The sequence below is a fragment of the Photinus pyralis genome, unplaced genomic scaffold (assembly GCF_008802855.1).
Source record: "Photinus pyralis isolate 1611_PpyrPB1 unplaced genomic scaffold, Ppyr1.3 Ppyr1.4_LG4, whole genome shotgun sequence".
In the NCBI taxonomy this organism is placed as follows: Eukaryota; Metazoa; Arthropoda; class Insecta; order Coleoptera; family Lampyridae; genus Photinus; species Photinus pyralis.
In genome coordinates, this window is record NW_022170511.1 from 46,273,625 (window position 1) to 46,292,318 (window position 18,694).

At 37.2% G+C, this 18,694-nt stretch overlaps 1 protein-coding gene and 12 non-coding genes across 13 annotated transcripts in view; all 13 read left to right on the top strand.

The window, feature by feature from the left end:
• Positions 1 to 6,519: 6,519 nt before the first annotated feature.
• Positions 6,520 to 6,592, top strand: Trnak-cuu. The gene has a single exon. It is a non-coding gene; the product is annotated as a tRNA-Lys (tRNA).
• Positions 6,593 to 6,662: 70 nt separating this feature from the next.
• Positions 6,663 to 6,735, top strand: Trnar-acg. Its single transcript has one exon. It is a non-coding gene; the product is annotated as a tRNA-Arg (tRNA).
• An 80-nt stretch (positions 6,736 to 6,815) lies between these two features.
• Positions 6,816 to 6,888, top strand: Trnak-cuu. Its single transcript has one exon. It is a non-coding gene; the product is annotated as a tRNA-Lys (tRNA).
• A 69-nt stretch (positions 6,889 to 6,957) lies between these two features.
• Trnar-acg lies at positions 6,958 to 7,030 on the top strand. Its single transcript has one exon. It is a non-coding gene; the product is annotated as a tRNA-Arg (tRNA).
• Positions 7,031 to 7,111: 81 nt separating this feature from the next.
• Trnak-cuu lies at positions 7,112 to 7,184 on the top strand. Its single transcript has one exon. It is a non-coding gene; the product is annotated as a tRNA-Lys (tRNA).
• A 70-nt stretch (positions 7,185 to 7,254) lies between these two features.
• Positions 7,255 to 7,327, top strand: Trnar-acg. Its single transcript has one exon. It is a non-coding gene; the product is annotated as a tRNA-Arg (tRNA).
• Positions 7,328 to 7,407: 80 nt separating this feature from the next.
• Trnak-cuu lies at positions 7,408 to 7,480 on the top strand. The gene has a single exon. It is a non-coding gene; the product is annotated as a tRNA-Lys (tRNA).
• Positions 7,481 to 7,549: 69 nt separating this feature from the next.
• Positions 7,550 to 7,622, top strand: Trnar-acg. Its single transcript has one exon. It is a non-coding gene; the product is annotated as a tRNA-Arg (tRNA).
• An 81-nt stretch (positions 7,623 to 7,703) lies between these two features.
• On the top strand, positions 7,704 to 7,776 carry Trnak-cuu. Its single transcript has one exon. It is a non-coding gene; the product is annotated as a tRNA-Lys (tRNA).
• A 70-nt stretch (positions 7,777 to 7,846) lies between these two features.
• Positions 7,847 to 7,919, top strand: Trnar-acg. Its single transcript has one exon. It is a non-coding gene; the product is annotated as a tRNA-Arg (tRNA).
• An 80-nt stretch (positions 7,920 to 7,999) lies between these two features.
• On the top strand, positions 8,000 to 8,072 carry Trnak-cuu. The gene has a single exon. It is a non-coding gene; the product is annotated as a tRNA-Lys (tRNA).
• A 69-nt stretch (positions 8,073 to 8,141) lies between these two features.
• Trnar-acg lies at positions 8,142 to 8,214 on the top strand. The gene has a single exon. It is a non-coding gene; the product is annotated as a tRNA-Arg (tRNA).
• Positions 8,215 to 15,363: 7,149 nt separating this feature from the next.
• The window catches only part of LOC116169190 (neurobeachin), a 31,156-nt gene continuing 27,825 nt past the window's right edge, over positions 15,364 to 18,694 (top strand). The window contains exon 1 of the mRNA XM_031485219.1: positions 15,364 to 15,490. The gene's annotated coding sequence lies outside the window, so the exon portion shown is untranslated. The remainder of the gene's footprint in view (positions 15,491 to 18,694) is intronic.

Sequence of the window (18,694 nt, forward strand, 5' to 3'; positions counted from 1 at the left end):
AGATCGCGTGATAGAATCGACGTCGACGACGTTCTTCAAAACAGAATATCGTTTTTTACTAAAAGTTTTTCATTAATTAACAAGAGATTGATCAAATTTTTAAGCGCAAGAATTTCCGTATATACGCTTACAAAGGTTCATTCCAGTGTAGTCACGTCTTTTTAAGTGGCACCTTAAAATCGAGGGAACATTTTTCAGGTATGAATGGGGGATATTGTACGGTGTTTGCACAGTTGACTTTCTATGCCTACATATATTCATTACTTGGCAACTACGCCCTTACAGATGAGAATCTCCCGACCTCCACCTCCACCATTGACCCGTATAGTGATGGTGATTTGATGCAACGTAATATTTAATGATCTCAATTTGGTAGCATGAATAAATGACCCTTTTTGTACCTTTTTCAGGGAACATGGAAAAACAACTTTCCCTCTCTGAAAGAGTAGTTTTAAAATGAAATGATTTTCACGATATCTATACCTACCCCTCTTGTTAATGTTTGAAACGATCATTAATTAAAAATTAATTCCAAAAAATGGTTCAAGGTATATTGTGTTACTTTACTGTCTAGGTTACATAAGCAAATCGGAAAATTTCATGTTTTTTTGTTTATTCTAATTTTTGGTACCATTCAGTATAAACGGAGTATTACTGTCCAAAAATGGGTTATCACAAAAATAATATTCATCCTCGTCTCCCCCTTCCAATCGAGATTATTGTTTATTTATGTTAATTGTTGCCATAAGTAATGTTTATACGGCACAATTTATTCTAAGTAATAATATTTTGCCATAAATGTGCCGCACATTTCGCAACGAACTTGTACTATACGGGCCAAGGGTAAGGATGTAGGCCGAGGGATTCTCACCCATTGTGTCTGCGGCATTGAAAAAATTTCGTAAAATAAAAATTTTGCCTGGCTTAAAGTGCCTACTGCGGGCTTGGCGATTATTAACTAGCGACAAAATGCGAGTTTATGATTTTGGACTTTCTGTCCGTCCGTCCGTCCGCCCGTCTGTGGACACAATAGGTCACTAACGGTTTCGAATTTTTCAATTGTGTTTTTAGCAATGGTAGACACTTGCCAAGGGGTTCATTGTCAATATTCGTTAACCGGAAGTGACTTTGTCGCTCGTTGTCTATATTGGTGCAGTTTATATACTATCATGCTGCAGAATGCCGTACAGGAATATTTCGTTTTAGTTACCCACCTCTGTCCCCTCACAATTGACGGCATAGGGTTTAGGCTATGTTTTATATAGCAATGTCGTTCTACATAATGATTCATGGTGGATCATTTCACCCTTTCATCATTTCACTTGGTTTGTAGTCTAATATAATCAAATAAAGATTCTAAACAATATTATAGATATCAATATTATTATTTTAGATAAAAAGTATGCAAAATACTCCAGCAATAAACAATTCTAAAAATAAATATTTTTGTGTATATTTTTAACAGATTAAACTTTCATGAACTCTTGATCAATTTGATTTTCTTTTTAAATTATCGTCATTCTTATCGGAACTAACTATACGTCGATTTTCCGGATATAATATTCAAACGCGTCTTATATAGGTACGTGTTGCAGTTTTTCTTTTGAAGTAGAAAAGTAAATCCTTGTCGTAAGTGTTCGCGCATGGATCTTGAAGATAAGTTAATGGGTAAACTTCAATAGCTTTTTGTGGCCTCCTGGGTTAGTGAAGGGTAAATGAAAGATGGTATAGGGCAGAGATTGCTAAAGTGATATGCGGGGAACATCAGGTTGAGGCCGAGATCAAACGAGGAGTAAGGCGGAGATGTTCATTCTCTCCCCCACCCTTGTTCAATGGCTACATTCAAAGGAGTGTGAATGAGGTCCAAGGGAAAAGAATCTTTTTGGGGATGTTATCATCTTACTATCCATGTAAGATAGAAAAAGGCAAAAAGTGACTATGTTAGATATTTTTACGTAGAGTGCAGTCATAACAATAATATAACATAACCTCGAATATAACATTTGAACAAAATATGTCGAGCGGTTACCTCTGAGAATTGCGAACGTACATACGGAAACAATTTTATTCTTTAAACGTTGCTTAAAATTATGTAAAACGTCGACATTTGATGGAATTTTGACATGTCCAAAAAATGGTAATCGCAATAGCCACCTAGTTCAAGGTAGGAAGCTAAAAATCCTTGAAAACGGTTACACATACACACTACAATTAACGGTAAAAAATAACATAATTTTATATTTTCATAAAAAGCGTTGATATTGAGTTCTACTGTAACTGGAAGTGTTGTTATTATATTGGACATATTTTATCAATTTTAATATCTTGGGGAATTACAGTATGAAAAGTTTCAATTTCTAGCAGAGTTAGGTCCATTTAGTTACCCAATTGCTAAAGGTACAAAGCCTTTACGGAAATTATTTTTATAAGCTGGCAGGGTTTTGGTCAAGACAGCTTTACCAGAGCGCCAAAACTAAATTAAAGCTTTCCGTCTGCAATTTAGATTGTTTATTAATAAATGTGGGAGTGCCAGCTTGAATTCCAGCTGGCATCCTCAAAATCGCTTTTCGTCTAATTGTGGGGGGTACAAATTAGTCTTTAATCAGCCAGTACATTAAGGCCGATTCTCACTTTCGTGCAAAGAACCGGCTCGGCAACGGTACGGCACAGACTCGGCACGGGCAAAGTTTTTTGAGTTCAATTCACACTGCGACACGCTTGCCGCAGGTAAGCAGTTTCTACGTGAGTTTCAACTGTGGAAATGTTCGAAACTTCCACGTTAATTAAAATAGGTCTAATATTAGATGACGAAGAACAAGAAAGTACATATTGCAGAAAAATAAAAATACGTTTTTGTGTATATAAAATGCATAAGAAGTATCTTTTATGACCGAAATCATTCTCTCGGACACATTCAATCAGCATCTCATCTTGTTCCGCTGAAAAAGTGTTCCTTTGCTGACCCTTCAACCTTTCTTGTACTATGAAAACTGAACTAAAGTCGGTGACCTGCACAGATTGTATTCACACTTGTCGGAACGTGCACGGTACATGCCCGGCAAATATTGTTTCAGAAGAACACCGCGTGCAAAGGCCGTAGCTTGCCGAGTCGTTGCTCGCATAGTGTGAATTACACCCCAAAAAATTCATAAGATTCAATAATATAGATATTTTGCCGAGTCGATGCCTTGCCTGTGCCGAGTACGTGCCTTGCACGAAAGTGAGAATCGACCTTTAAATTCCAAATCGGGAAAGGCTTGAATCATGAAAAAGGCTTAAATTATTTTAATGCCCGACTTTATTTCTCTGAATCGCAGACGGATTAAAGGTCGATTCTCACTTTCGTGCAAGGCACGTACTCGGCACAGGCAAGGCACCGACTCGGCAAAACATCTATATTATTGAATCTTATGAATTTTTTGGGGTGTAATTCACACTATGCGAGCAACGACTCGGCAAGCTACGGCCTTTGCACGCAGCGTTCTTCCGAAACAATATTTGCCGGGCATGTACCGTGCACGTTCCGACAAGTGTGAATACAATCTGTGCAGGTGGCCGACTTTCGTTCATTTTTCATAGTACAAGAAAGGTTGAAGGGTCAGCAAAGGAACACTTTTTCAGCGGAACAAGATGAGATGCTGATTGAATGTGTCCAAGAAAATGATTTCGGTCATAAAAGATACTTCTTATGCATTTTATGTACACAAAAACGTATTTTTCTTTTTCTGCAATATGTACTTTCTTGTTCTTCATCATCTAATATTAGACCAATTTTAATTAACGTGAAAGTTTCGAACATTTTTACAGTTGAAACTCACGTAGAAACTGCTTACCTGCGGCAAGCGTGTCGCAGTGTGAATTGAACTCAAAAAACTTTGCCCGTGCCGAGTATGTGCCGTGCCGGTTCTTTGCACGAAAGTGAGAATCGGCCTTTAGGCATAAGGAGTCTCAATTATTATATTTCAATGTCTGCCTCTTGTTATAGGAATAAAACAGTTTGATAATTCTTCAAGCAAATGCAATCACTGCGAAAATTACCCCTATTTATTTTATTTTAACACCTCGAATCACACATTTTTATCCTCTTCGCAATCGACATCCAACCGTCCATAATTTCTATGTTTCTTCGTGTTTAACTTCGTACCACGCTTTCCGCCTAAAATCAATTGGGCTTTATTGTTTGTAGGGATCTGAAGCGTGCTCCAGTATTAATGAAACCACTTAAATTGAAGCCGGATGCTTGGTATCGGCATTTTCGCGGGGTGTTTTCGTATCCGTTCGTGATTACTTACAGCAAGCTAATGAGTTTTAGTACGTATTTGTACCTCATTTGCTGCGAGAGGTATTTTATTGTCAATGGTATTGGGAACTTTACCCGTTCACGTCAAACAAACCGTTACCGTATTAGTTCCATTGTTTCTAAGTGTGGTGTCACACTATGCGTTTTTACCGCTCCCGCTAAAACGGATGCGGTTTGACAGGATGAGATCTACTTGTCACACTATTCCGGTCTAACGGGATGCGTTTTTGCTATATTTTGGCAGTCTAAGTAGTGTCATGTCTCAATTACCTATTGTTAAAGATGGTTTGTGCGCTTGAGGCGGAAGGGTTATTGCGGAAGCAGATATATCGTCAATATTGGATTGATCCTTTTAATTCAGGACGAGAATCTAATAATAGGTTCGCGAAGTTTTATGAAAAAATTCGAATGAACAAGAAAAATTTTTTTGTATATTACCGAATGTCCAAAAATTCAATTTCTACCCATGATTTCTCCCTACAGTTTTTATCTACATACTCTTTAGATTGTTTTTCCCACAGTGCAGTTTTTGCATGCACGCACTCGATGAATACACCGACATCAAACATTGTAAACCTAACAAAACACCCGGTTGCAAGTTGCAACGCTCAGTGTGACAACTGATGACAACCAACGTGCAACAAAACGTGGTTGTCATGTCATCCTGCGCAGCGGCAGCAGGATGCGGTTGCATCCGGTTGGTGCGGCGAAAACGCATTATATGTGACTGGTACCATTTAATAACGTGTGATATTATCATCCCGTCAAACAGGAGCGTTTTAGCGGGAGCGGTAAAAACGCATAGTGTGACACCACACTTAAATAGAGTCGTGCGTTCGACGAATTTTGGGATTAAACAAATGATAAATTTCGTTAATAAATTACTTTCCCTTAAGCCCTCTTGACCGAAAGTTAATATCATTCGTCATCGGTTAAGATTTATGTACAAAAATTTCCTCGGAGAAGGGTTCGTTCTTATCGTAATTTAAGGGATGCCGTTTCTAGCAGTGGAGACATAGATCAAGCATTTTACACGTTCAATTTACATTATTATACCTACCTAATTTTGGCTTTTGTAAGAAATGCGGGGAACATGCACAGGGTATTATGTTAGTTAATTAATCACGACAAAGTTAGAGAGCTAGTGTATTAGCATCCGGCCTAATTCATAAAGAGAAACCATCACTAAAGTAAACCAAATGCACAGAACCTTTGAGCAATTTATTGGAACAGGTGGCAGCACATCGGGATACTTTGATGTTTCTGATTAACACGCTATATATTGTATAAAGTACAAATCTGTGGTTATTAGAACAGATAGAGTATACGTAAAGCGAATCGCACTGTGGTCTTTGTTCACGGATTGTATTTGATTTCAAACTTCTGGTTAAATTTGTGATAAAGTACCTAGCATCTGTCATTGGAATGATGCGTGTTATAGTAGATCAAGGTAGAAATTCCGCTGCACAGAACTCTCTTGTGTTCTCTGGTTACACACAGTATCCCTAGGTTGCTATGGAGTACATTACCTTTCAATAGTTGGAACACTCTCTATTGTGTTTAATGTAACTTTCACTGTATGTCCATTTTAATTTTAAAATTCTTTTTAAAAACTGTTCTAATGCAGTAATAATATAATAAACCCCTAAAAAGCATCTAAAAAAGCGACAGAGCGGCCCGGTGTGACCCTACGGAGTCATTGGATTTGATTCATTTTCAATTGACTTGTTGCATGTGGCATATAGGTCAACTGTGCACAGTTTGAAGAAAGTCGATCCAAGCGTTTGAAAGTTATCGTGTTCACGGACGGACGGACAGACGGACACATCGACTCCCCTACAAAGCTTGCATCGCATAATAATCGCACATTCCTTCCAGTATAATTGTCTATTAATTACTTTAAGTACGTACTTTATGAGATGATTAAATATTATCCTCGTTTACGGCAAAGGTGGAATATACGTATTTTCTTTGGAAATTATCTAAATTATAATGTACGTAAAAAAACCAACCGATCCTGGCAAGATTCGAACTTGAATTCTCGTGATCCGTACCTAGACGCGTGATCCATTGCGCAACAAATTTGTACAAAATTGTCTTTCAATATTAATGCTTTTAATATGCTTTGTTTTAGTTATCAGTCAAATTCATCATTATTAAATAAAGAGAAGCATGTCCAATTGAGTCCTTTAGAAGAAGCATTAATTGACATGACAGCTGCCCGGCTAGCTCAGTCGGTAGAGCATGAGACTCTTAATCTCAGGGTCGTGGGTTCGAGCCCCACGTTGGGCGATTTTTTATATTCATCATAAAAACTAACAACATTGTTCAACAAAGGCTAGCAGCCTGAGGACTGTACAAAGGTCCTGTGGCGCAACGGATAACGCGTCTGACTACGGATCAGAAGATTCCAGGTTCGAATCCTGGCAGGATCGCGATATTTTTTTGAGACTGAATTTCTCTTTGCAAGAAGGTCGTACAAAGGTCACGTTACAACAAGATTAGTAACGAACAAGCCCGGCTAGCTCAGTCGGTAGAGCATGAGACTCTTAATCTCAGGGTCGTGGGTTCGAGCCCCACGTTGGGCGATTTTTTACATGCAAATGAAAACTGACAACATTGTTTAACAAAGGCTAGCAGCCGGAGGACTGTAAAAAGGTCCTGTGGCGCAACGGATAACGCGTCTGACTACGGATCAGAAGATTCCAGGTTCGAATCCTGGCAGGATCGCGGTAATTTTTTGGGACTGAATTTCTCCTTGGCCAAAAGGTCGTACAAAGGTCAGGTTACAACAAGATTAGTAACGAACAAGCCCGGCTAGCTCAGTCGGTAGAGCATGAGACTCTTAATCTCAGGGTCGTGGGTTCGAGCCCCACGTTGGGCGATTTTTTACATGCAACATGAAAATTGATAACATTGTTCAGCAAAGGCTAGTAGCCTAAGAATTGTACAAAGGTCCTGTGGCGCAACGGATAACGCGTCTGACTACGGATCAGAAGATTCCAGGTTCGAATCCTGGCAGGATCGCGATATTTTTTTGAGACTGAATTTCTCTTTGCAAGAAGGTCGTACAAAGGTCACGTTACAACAAGATTAGTAACGAACAAGCCCGGCTAGCTCAGTCGGTAGAGCATGAGACTCTTAATCTCAGGGTCGTGGGTTCGAGCCCCACGTTGGGCGATTTTTTACATGCAAATGAAAACTGACAACATTGTTTAACAAAGGCTAGCAGCCGGAGGACTGTAAAAAGGTCCTGTGGCGCAACGGATAACGCGTCTGACTACGGATCAGAAGATTCCAGGTTCGAATCCTGGCAGGATCGCGGTAATTTTTTGGGACTGAATTTCTCCTTGGCCAAAAGGTCGTACAAAGGTCAGGTTACAACAAGATTAGTAACGAACAAGCCCGGCTAGCTCAGTCGGTAGAGCATGAGACTCTTAATCTCAGGGTCGTGGGTTCGAGCCCCACGTTGGGCGATTTTTTACATGCAACATGAAAATTGATAACATTGTTCAGCAAAGGCTAGTAGCCTAAGAATTGTACAAAGGTCCTGTGGCGCAACGGATAACGCGTCTGACTACGGATCAGAAGATTCCAGGTTCGAATCCTGGCAGGATCGCGATATTTTTTTGAGACTGAATTTCTCTTTGCAAGAAGGTCGTACAAAGGTCAGGTTACAACAAGATTAGTAACGAACAAGCCCGGCTAGCTCAGTCGGTAGAGCATGAGACTCTTAATCTCAGGGTCGTGGGTTCGAGCCCCACGTTGGGCGATTTTTTACATGCAAATGAAAACTGACAACATTGTTTAACAAAGGCTAGCAGCCGGAGGACTGTAAAAAGGTCCTGTGGCGCAACGGATAACGCGTCTGACTACGGATCAGAAGATTCCAGGTTCGAATCCTGGCAGGATCGCGGTAATTTTTTGGGATTGAATTTTTCCTTGGCCAGAAGGCCATACAAAGGTCGCGAAATTGTAAGAGGTAAGTAGTTTAAATTGTAGAGGGAGAAATTGGCCATAATAATGTGTCATTTATTTTGAAATATCTTTTTCGGTAAAAAATAAAAACGATTTTGCAAAATTTCGTTTTTTCGGGATATCTCCGAAAATAGTCGGAATTTTTTTAGTTTCAAAACGGCATTTGGTTAAGCGTAAAAATACGCAATTTTGCCAAATTTAAACTATCTCTACCTCTTACGGTTTCCGAGATCTTCTGGTTGAATCAGCCTATATAGAGCTCATCGTAGCTCTAAGCACTACATGTTGAGACCTGCATAGTAAATAAAAAATGTTTGTATTAAAAAGTAAAAACAGTATGTGATCAAATTGTAACGCCAATATTTACTCGTAGTAAAAATCCAAGGTGTCTGTGAAACTTTTAAAGGAAAAAAAAGGTCACACTATTTGTACCTATATCATGATAAAATTACGCGGTGTCGTATACATTTTTAGCGCATTTTTGAAAAAAATACGCTATTATATTCGTCATTGCTGGCAGGCCGGCTGTCCGCGTTAGATCTCCACAACTACAATAGCTAGAGAATTCAAATTTTCACTAAAAGCTTTCTGCTATAGTGTAGATGTGCAGGCGCTAGTCTATTTTGAGTTAGATTACTTGTGAGATCGATAATTGAAGAAAATAATTTCGATGTGGGTTTCGGAGGTACTATAATTTTACCGTTAGATAGCGCTACCAGTATAAAAACTTATTATTTACTTTGCGATTTGTTTTACAAAATGAAGACGTACCGTCAATTGAAATTAAATAAAATTAATTATTTAACGCAGCCAAAATTACTCGTGAGATCAATAATTTTAAACTTCGCTAATAAAATACTGACCTGTATTACCAAAAATGCGCTTTAATCATGCATATGCTGATTTACAACTTGTTTATAATCATATACCGAAATCTAACCTAAAACTCTAGTACGAAGCAATTTGGAAACAAATTCTCGTGTATATTAATAAGGTTGCGCACAAACGAGCCCTTTGCGTAATTAAATTATGATTGTTTATTCGCTACACCTGCGCCATCTTGCGCTTAGCATTTAATTACTATTCAACACATACTCTCGCTTTAATTGAAGCCGGATGACACGCATCGATTATTAAAATGAAATTAGCGCCCCACTTGAGCGAATTCAAGTTGGGGAGGCAGACCTCCCGTTCAGCGGCACGCAAAAAATAATCAATCACGTAAAAGGCACGTATACCGCGAGAATGGCAAATTCGATTAGGGAAATCGCCGCTACAAGTACAACAATTTAGGAAACTTTTCGGCTTGAATAATTCCATCCTAATTAGTGGGGTCCACTAACCAAGCGGGAGTAGGGTGGCGAGGAGTGTTCCGAAACGGGGGAACTACTAGGGATGAGTAATTAAACTGTATGGCCAGATAATGTTAACGTTATGATAATGTTGATTCTAACGGTTATGGGACAAATTTACTAACCAAATGTTTGTGCAAATCGCAAACAAGTGGTGCACACAGAGGACCGTAACATCTTATTAATTATCACTTCCAAATTTGCAAATCAAGTGACTTCCTTTATTAGTTATGGCGCTTCGTTAAGCTAAACCGAGATTTGTGGTGATGTACCTAGTGAACTTCAATGTCCAGCGCAACAAAGAAACCTTACGATAGAGTCACTCAATGAGCATGTCGTTGTTTAAAAATTGCCATGGCACTGTTTTGATTTAATTCGTAGACAAGAGGGGGGTGCTGTAACGCGCCCTTTACGAAAAACCCATCAATAACGCATTAATCGTTATTTTCCAATTTCATTGAATTAGTCGAAATTTATTGCGTATCACGTGGGGCAGTTGTAGAATGTGCTATTGTCACAACGTAATGTTTCCACCCTCCATTATTCAATATGTGACCAGAATTTGACAAGTAATAATCATAAAGCTCTCGAATTCATGATATCTGATAAAATCGTATTGTTTTTCGTTCGCGGCAATGTGGAAGAATGCCAAAGTACATTAACGCCGTATATGCCTACATTAAACGCGCGTGTTATCCAGATTTTCAATGGGGCTTTATTGCTAACCGGCGGCGGCTCGTTTACCCCGCCAGTTCGCAGGTGTCGCGTTTTGGAGAGCCCACAATTGATGGCTAGCTCGGCATTACTCGACTACTGTGCGAAATGGAGATGTAACGAGTATGTGACCGCATGCGGTAGGACCATCATTTATGCCTCTCGACGGTGTAATTGTAATAAATAATTAGCATTTTAATGTTGGCTTTACATCTGGCAGCATGAAATATGCACTTTGTGAATGTATTCTGTTCTTGTCATTTTAACGTGGTCCTCACATTTACCTATTCATATAAATCAAAAATCTTTGGTTCTATAATAGTAATTTAAGAAGTCTTTTAACCTTTCCCAACTTTAGTCTACAAAAAAAATGTTTTAGTTTATTTATGTGTGCCTTAAGATTTTATTTATGACGTTTTATGGTATAATTAATTTCATTATGTACGCATTACTGTATATACCATACTGTATACAAGAAATTCTATAAATCCATTCTTCTCGAATTATTAGGGTCGCAGAATTTAATATCGCGCGTTTAAACTTCCGCTATTGTTCGTGTTTATCGTAATAGTTTCTAATTCGAAAGTTTTTACGAGATTCCTGTGCAATTAGAAACACTTCCAGAACTTTTCAGGTGCACTCTGGAAATAGAACTGAAAACTTCTGGACCTCGTTCTGGATAGAAAAATATTTAAGGTTTATCTAAATTTATTCTTATTGTAGGTACTTATAAAAAGATGACCAAACAGTATGAAGAATTTTCACGTTTGGCATTGAGACTGTGGTTCTAGATAACAATCGTGATGGGATGTGTCTTTTGTAGTAAAAAGTTAAGAGATCTTGCCGTATTCTCTCTGTTTTTATAATAAAGCGTCCTATTTAACATTAAAATGGTTGTATAATAGTCAATAATTCATGCGTTTTCTTAACAATTTTTACAAGAAAATATCTGAAACGTTTGAAAGCACTTTTGTGGAATTTTGGAGTTTTGCCACGTTTTTATAAAAAAATGAAATTAACCAAGACACAGGGGGACAACAGAATTTTTCATTTACTGGTTGTGAATTAGTCTCATGGCTTTACCTTTATAGGAAGAGAGCAATACAAGTAAAATGTTTATTCGGTCTTTGTTCAGGAAATTCCAAAATCGGGTCTAGCTACTACAAAAATGAATTTAAATTCTCCGGACTCAGTTTCACAGATTTCACAGATCAGCTTTTTCTCTATGAAGAGACCGAGTTGTTAATTATAAACGCGCACAAACGTGCCCGTTTCATCGCCCGTCCATAACAAACAATAATTAGCGAGACCCTACATATGTAAAGTAATTTAAAACGAAATTCAACTCTATAAGCGAGCTTCTCGAAAACTAGAAGCGTAATAATTAGAGGTTGTGGACAGTGGAGGATAATTGGAAGCCATCCAGAACAACGAGCCTGTTACAATAAAAACGAAGCACGCACGTTTCAACCACCGGAACGAGGTTTCGTACAAATGAAAATAATTACAAAGGAAAGGAGTAGGTTAACATTCAGGTGGTGCGTAACAAGTTTCCTTACACATTTCAATACAAAAATAATCTTCCTCCCGTCAACAGAAGGAGTTTTGATTTACTGTGATCAGCAAGGACCACAATTCGGGAATTGAGTTCATGCAAGTGTTGCGTTATAACGCTCTATTGATTTATTGCGCAAGTAATATATCAAGCATATTGCGAATATACGCGCACCTATCCAAACAGTGGTGTAATTAATTAGAAAATTATTCCATGTATGGTTCCCTTTAATGTATCGTTTTCAGCAGTTACTTGTTCTGGCTGAAACTGCTGTAGCGATTGATCCGTCTCTTATATTTGGGATGTTTATAAATAATATAGTATATCTTTCTCAAACTTTATTTTTGTTTCACCTAAACGTCTTTCATATACCTATGCTTTGAAAAGGGCCATCAAAATTATATCACCGAAACATGTCTAAGCCAGTAAGCGGAAGAAATAATAAAGTTTGGGAAACACATATCCAGTATCCACTCATTATTTATGAAGTTGTATGTTAGGAATTTTGATAGAATTTGGGGTTTAACAAAATAGGGGTTGCAATTTAGTGGATTTTAATGACCACGCGCGTTACGAAAAGATCTTAAACTTGTTATTTTTTTGCACTGATTATTTTGTTGAGAAAAAATGCAGTATGCTTTATCTGGATGCCAAGAAGTGAAGCTTTGGAAATAAAATTGACTTATTCTAGTTTTAATGTCTGATTGAAATGCGCCTACGTAAATTGTTTACAATTACACTTTTCGTTTCTTGTGAAAAGTTCAAGTGTACTTTACGGACGAAGTTTCCCAATAGGATAGCCGCGAAGGGAAAATGGGACGTCCGAACGAAGCACATTTGTTATTTGGGAATTGGGTTACGTTTTTCAACAACAATTTTTGGGAACAAATGATTTTGTACTACATGCCTTTGGTGCGGGTCGTTTGAACTGATGTCTAGTGTCTACATGGATTTGTTACTTATAAAAGTAGATATTTTCATACCGTTTCATTGTAGGTAAATATGTCGCTTCTTTTAAATTTTTGGAGAAATAAACCGTAATCTATAACTCTAGCCTAAAGCTCTATCTAAAAGTGGTAAATGCAGCTTTCTAAACTAATCCAAGTTCATGAAAATCCATGAAACACAATAAAAGTTATAGAATTTTTCCTCTCTTTATTTCAATAGGTAGGTACATTGTTTCCAAATTTCGAGATCTTTGCTGCAATACCATTTCCATTTAATATTTTGAAGAAAATCTCGCGTCTCCGTTTTGAAGTGATTGCTTCTCCCCTTAGCGGCGATTGTAGGAAACTAAAAATGACTTCCAGCATTTGCTTTGGCTGTATTTATATAAAAATTGTTTACTCCAAAGCTCTTTATTACTTTCTGAGTGTTCCGTTCTTATTTAGGCATCCGATACTTTTTTTTCTATTTTAATATACACAGCGGCTCAAAAGTATGGTATATCGTTGTAAATCATATAGCTATAGTGTTACACACTTTCTATTTAGTTAGTTGTCATTAAAATCTCATGAAACCTTACCAAAATAGGAAAAAAAGTACGTGAATAGCTTTTAGATAAAGTTAACAGAGATAAAGATAATAGCGTATTTTTTAACTTTTGTGCTAAAAATACACATACAACTTTCGTGTATCCAATGCTTTACACGATTCAACGTAATTTTGTGCTTTTTTTTTACATTTCCTTTATAAAATCGTGCGTATATCCTGTAACTTAAGAAAACGATTTTCGTGCAATTTCCTGGAACTGTTAATTTTTCACTCCACTGCACCGCCGGCACCCCATAGTGCCGCCCCTGAACATTTCTAAGCGATTTTTCCAGATTTTCATATATGTTTATAATTTTGCAAATAATAGGTACATTTTTGGCACCTCTTACGCAATTTCAGAAAATGGCTCAAGAAATATTGTACATTTTCTTCGCATTTTTTTAATACTATACCGAAAACCGCATTTCGATACGAACTGTTTGCAAAAATTTACACCTTTTGGGTAAAATCGTTCTAATTTCCATGGTCTAAAACTGCCAATGCACGAATTGATATATTAAAACTATTTTTTTCCAATGTAAAGATCCCTAGTTTTCATATTTTACCTTTTTTTCCGTATACATATCAAGTTACTTAGTCCTTACTTAATTCCGTACCGTTAAGGGTGGGACGAGATGCTAATAGGAGGAAGAGCTATATTTTAGGTGTGCCAGGGACCACTCGACCCACCCCCTAGCGGCTTTACTGTTATGGGGGGACTCTTCGGCACGAAGTTACATACAAGAGGATTAAATGAATTAGGTTTTTATTTGACTTGATTGACTTCTGGTAAGGTGGTAATCTATTTTTGACTCAGTCAAAATTGAGTTTGGATTCGTTATACCCAGGTACCACACATTGTATCAATCAGAATCAGAATTTTTGCATTCGAGTTTAGGGGTGTGCCGTTTTACAGTAGGAATTTTGGAAATACAGAAAGGGCATACACAAACGCCTAGGTAAAACCGCAAGTTCCGACTTTCGATATTTTATGATTCTTCCCAAACGGTACAATGGGAACCTTTGGTCTATATGGGAAAAATACGAGGAAAAATATGTTTATTTTGGCCACTTCTCTCATATTTGTTGTCAAATTAAAACTTGAGGAATGTCAATAACATGCACTATTTTCCGCTTCTTGAAGCAATAAACCATTACAACGGAATATCGAAGGATTCTCAGTGTTACCGGCACTTTTTCAACCACTTTGATCCATATCAAATTCTCGTGTTAGACATCGAGATTAATGCTCTTAGTTTTTTTCCCAACGATCTTGGTGCATGAATAGCGACTTTGACATGTTTTGGTCAAAATACATGTTGTCGCCAAAAATGCGGACGTACGGACGGATGGACGGACAACAATACAAATCGCATTCGTAAAACTAAAAATTAAAGAACCCACTAGAAAAAATTTGTCTGATATTTTCATTATTACACAATATTTTATACCGCGGAAAACTAAAGGAGATAGAGGGAACAAAATAAACGTTTTGTTTATGTTGTGAATCGAAATTATTTATTAGTGGTTTATGCAATAAAGTTAGGAATTTGTCAAATTAAAATCGTATTTTTTACACCATCAATCACGTATTATGAGTTTGATTTATTTTATATGATACAACACGTCAAATGCCAAATGTATTATATAACCCTTTGGTGACGATGCAATCATCCATTAAATTACCATCAAGGGCGACACCACTTCATTATTGACGTTAACAGCACTTCCGATCCCTGGAGTTTCATAATCAATATTCAATACGCTGTTCTACAATAAATTTGGTTTAGGTACGCAACAAGTTTAATCCGTCAACTTGATAAAGCCGAATAAGCTTCGAGAGTGTATGATGGGGATGAAGTACGTAATTACCTATTTTCGAAATTAAATTGTGCTCCGACGGACCCTAACATTCTCTTATTTTGTTTCAGGCGGAAATATGGAGCGTTTTTATTGCAATTTTAAGAAAAAGTGTACGTAATCTGCAAGCTTGTACGGACGTCGGCCTCATAGAGCACGTGCTGAAAAGGCTTCGGAGCGCCGATACTGTCGTGGCTGGTGAGTATTCCGCTTTTATTAAACATTTTTGTTGATATTGGAAGACCATTTTTTACGTATCAGCTTCAGTCATTGCGCCACATATCAGTCATAAATGAAAATTGAATTGCACATTTATGCTACAGTATGTTTATCTCCCTATTTAGTGAAAGTTCTTCATTTATTAATAAGCCTTAACAATTTAAAAGCCATCCTTTACCTTTATCAGGGGAATGAAACGTGTAGGCATTAAGCATTAATCATCATCAGTCACTCTCTATCTGCACAACCGTACCTAATCTGAAAAGTTTTGAACATCACTAGCACTGCCATCATATCCATCAATGAAAATCTGAAAATAAAGTCAAGCATTTCGATAGAATACCATCAGCTGTGGAAATTGTAAACCTCTTTGGTTAGATGAGAAAATAACTAGACTAGTTCTGTGGAATCTCAAATAATGTGTTCACATAAAGAGAATTGTTGAACTGGTGAATACCTCCCCCCTTCAACGTACAAAATCTTTCAGATTTCTCCCCTTAAAGCGAATTCTCAAGTGAAAATTATCGTTCCATTTTCATCGCCTATATTCATTTCTAACTTTATCTCCCCACAAATAATATGTGGGTGTAATTTACCTTCCTAATACAATTTAAAATTTTGTCACTTTCTCGCATACTAACCCCTATATATTATCGCACAATTGCGTTTAAATTGCCCGAATGCTCCCTCATCTATCAAAAGCTTATGGTTTAGCCGAAACTTTTACATTGTTCCATTCCGTAACCGGTCGTTTCGACGCGGCGTCTTTTCATAAATATTTTGGGAGAACGAATTAAAATCGAAAATGAGTTGTTTGTCTTTGTCCGAAGTTTTTTTATGTATTACTTGCTCTCGGATTCTGCATCACCACCGATTTAATGGATGGAATGTATGTTGGTTTAGGTTTATTATCTTTCGTGCGTGGTTCGCTTATTTTGACTGACGGTCTTTTTAAACTACCACGTTTATTCGAAAAGAGACGCTCACCTCCCATTTAAGAACAGTTCCAGAATTTGGTACTCTCGTAAATATTTCATTCATTTTCTCTCCTTATTACATTTATATTTCGCCTCTGATTTTGTAAAATTCAATTTTTTTGGACCACAAAGCATTTTGTAATTAGGTATTTCTTTGTACAATAAAATAATTTTCATGTGACCATTTGAATTAAATTAAACACTGTACCCAGTTTTCTGAAAAATATCCAGTGCAGAAATTACCCTTTGTCTCATTCTCTTGATTGACATCATATCTGAGTCACCATCATAAGGACATCTTCCGAGAATCTGAGGATTTACTTTTTTCTCTACCTTCTTCGCCTTTTTATTTTAGCTCATAACCCTCTGTTTACGTTTTTAAAAGGTTGTGAGTTAAAATGGGTTTCCATCCTGAAGGGTGAGGCACAGTACATATTTTTCGATGAAAAAAAAACGATTCTGGCAGGCTTTACTCTTTGAAGATCCATTTTTGGCAGCTGCGACATGAGTATGATCAGGGGCTGACTGGCACGGGGGGGCGGGTGGCGATTGCCACCTAGCCTGTAGATCATAATGGCTCGTGGGAAATTTATAAGTATGTGCTGTATTTAGTTTCTTGCATTATTAATAAATTATTAACACGTTTCTCTAATTGGGGTTGATGTTAGGTTGTTAAAAAAGTGTTTTACAATGAATTTATCATTTTTTGTCGTAGTATTTTGAAAGTGCTGAAATACAATGATAGGCGACGCACCTCGTGTGGATTGTATATTTTGTTACTTTTAATTATCAGCTGCAATTTAAAAAAAAACTGTATGGTAATTGATTAACTTTTGAACTAGTAGCCCAATCTTGGAACTGTTTGAAATTATGGATTCTACAGGCCACATTCTATAAGAAATTTTTTTTTCCGGGTCGATCTGAGACAATTTTTTTTTCGGGGCTCAAAAAAAGGCAGTGTATAACCTTCCTTTTTTACCAAAAATTGACTGCACCAAAATTTCTCGGGAAAACACTTTTTCTTATTAATTTTGGTGCGTAGAATCGAAATCAATTCGTACTTTTTCGATCAGACTTCTCAATCAAAAGTTATAGACTAGAAACCAATTTCGAAAAAATGTTTTTTTCGGGGTTCAAAAAAAGGCAGTGTATAACCAGGGGCGCACTGGCCCGGGGGGGGGGGGGGGTTGGCGATTGCCACCTGGCCTGTAGATCATAATGGCTCGTTGGAAATTTATAAGTATGTGCTGTATTTAGTTTCTTGCATTATTAATAAATTATTAACACGTTTCTCTAATTGGGATTGATGTTAGGTTGTTAAAAAATTCTGTTTTAATTGAAGTGTTCTACAATGAATTTATCATTTTTTGTCGTAGCATGAAAGTGCTGAAATACAATGGTAGGCGACGCACCTCGTGTGGATTGTATATTTTGTTACTTTTAATTATCAGCTGCAATTTAAAAAAAACTGTATGGTAATTGATTTTCGAGAAAGGAGTACTTTAAAATGTTTTTGTGGTGCACTTCAGAGCTACCCCCCCCCCCCCCCGCCACCATCATTACTACACTAATACTTTAATGACCCGTAACCTATGCAATTCCACCTGGCCCGCAGTTACCTAGTCCGCCCTTGAGTATGATCATCCGATACTCAATATGAGAGATAAACCCCTTAGATGTCTACCTAGCATCAAAATTATAGGAGTAATCTTTGACCGGAAACTTTACTTCTGAGAACACATTGAGGCATTAGAAAATAATTGCAAAAAAAGCTAATATAGTCAGATGTGCTTCCGAAATTTATGGACATTTTTAGAAATATTAAACTTGAACTTTAGTCGATATCTTGCACAGAACAAATAACGCTCAGAAATGTACAGTGTTAAAGATTAGTAGGTTAAAATATGTGGCGGAATAGGGGGATTAATGCAAGGTTTCTTTCTCAAAGGCCATCAGAAATATTCAGTTTTTTACCACTTTGGCAAATTCAATATAGTGAACGTGAAAACAGATGGCAAATATGACATTTCTAAAATCTCTATTTCGCAAATAAAAAATTAACCAACCTTATATGGGAAAATCGGACATTTTGGATTTTTTAATGTAGCATATTGTAGTAAGGGTTACATTTCAGGGTGGGGAAATCCTACTACATTTTGACTATCTACGAGAGTGTCAGATTTTTGCCCAAAATGTATCCACAGCT